Here is a 1799-nt window from a genome sequence, read left to right as displayed (position 1 = left end):
ATGGCATCACAGCTTACAGCAACCTCCAACTCCTGGGCTCAAGTGAGTCTCCTGCCTCAGCCTCCCAAGTAGCTGGGACCACAGGCACCCGCCACAACTCCTGGCTATTTTTTGGTTGCAGCCATCATTGTTGTTTGGCAGGCCCGGGCTGGATTCGAACCCACCACTTTGGGTGTACGTGGCTGGCGCCTTAGCCACTTGAGCCACAGGTGCTGAGCCAAGTTCTTTATCTTTAAGATAAACTTGAGCCCTATGACCATGCCTGCTTCTTTAGCATGGTTCTTGCTGTGGGTAATGAATAAAAGAAGCCATGGCACTCAAGGTCTTTCCATGGCATGATTTCCCGGAACTACCCACTTTTGTCCCAGTCTTTCCCTGCATATCCCATTTTGGGCTGCCCTGCCTTCTGCCTCTGGTCTTTCCTTGTGGTTTCTGCCTAGGTTTTGCTCAAAGACTGGATATGGCACTGTAACTGGATGTGTCTGAAGAGTTGGAGAGAGCTGGTGAAGGCCCTGGGAACCAGAGGAGAGGGAAGCGTGCCAGGGGCTGATAGAAAGGGAGACTGGGAGCCTTTGAACTCATGTTTTGTTTTTCTCTCCATTTTTTTCCTCTGTGTAGGTAAATTTTATTTATTTATTTTTCCCTTTCAAATTTCCTTTATTATTTCTTATAGCATAACTATGTACATTAGTGCAATCATGGGGTGCAGTGTGCTGTTTTGAATACATTTTGAAATACTCTCATCAAACTGGTTAACATAGCCTTCATGTCATTTTCTTATTGAGTTAGGACAGTCATACTCTGCTTTTAGAAAGATTCACTTGTACCCTTGTGGGATAAACCATAGAGGTGACCCCACCAATCATTATTTATTTATTTATTTATATTTACTTTTTTGGGGATGGAGTCTCAAGCTGTAACCTGGGTAGAGTGCCATGGTGTCACAGCTCACAGCAACCTTCAACTCTTGGGCTTAAGTGATTCTCTTGCCTCAGCCTTCCAAGTAGCTGGGACTACAGGTGCCTGCCACACGCCTGGCTAATTTTTGTTGTTGTTGTTACAGTTGTCATTGTTTTAGCTGGCTCAGGCCATGTTTGAACCCATCAGCCTTGGTGTATGTGGCTGGCGACGTACCCACTGAGCTATGGGTGCCATCCCTCTGTGTAGGTAAAAATGCCATGCAGCATAATTCTTTTGCAAGGTGGAATTACCATAAATGGATTTAATTTCTATTTTTGGATGCTGTTGAGATGAGTGCCAGCAGCCTCATGGGTGCCAGCTGCCTCATTACCCCCTGTTAAGATGGATGCCAGCAGCCTCACAATGGCCTCACACCACCCTCCGGGTAGTAGGAAGGGGTAAAAGAGGTAAATGAAACGATGCCAAGTACCATTACTCTGAAATTGGTCCGGATTGGGCCGGAACAGGACAAGATAAGAACGGATGGGCCAAGAACTGTCATCATGAGAGTTAATGAGCTAAGTGCTGTGAGAAATTGTTTTATTTATCCATTAGTTGCTAGATCTGCATTATGTTACTTTATCGTTATCTAACTGCCCTTTATGTTACCTATTGGCTAAACCACTAAATTGCAAGGTTTGCTTCAAACAGCACACTGTACCCCATGATTGCATTAATGTACACAGTTATGCTATAAGAAATAAAAAAAAAAACTGGAAAAAAATATAATTGCTTGTCTCCCAGAAAAAAAAAAAAGAGGTCATAGTGACCCCATGCTTGCTTTTTGCTTCTTTTGACCAACTTTCCTTTTGCTTCTAATTGCTAACTTTCAGCCCACC

The sequence above is a fragment of the Otolemur garnettii genome, unplaced genomic scaffold (assembly GCF_000181295.1).
Source record: "Otolemur garnettii isolate 467f Iridium unplaced genomic scaffold, OtoGar3 scaffold00153, whole genome shotgun sequence".
In the NCBI taxonomy this organism is placed as follows: domain Eukaryota; kingdom Metazoa; phylum Chordata; class Mammalia; order Primates; family Galagidae; genus Otolemur; species Otolemur garnettii.
Note: the sequence above shows the minus strand (reverse complement) of the source record.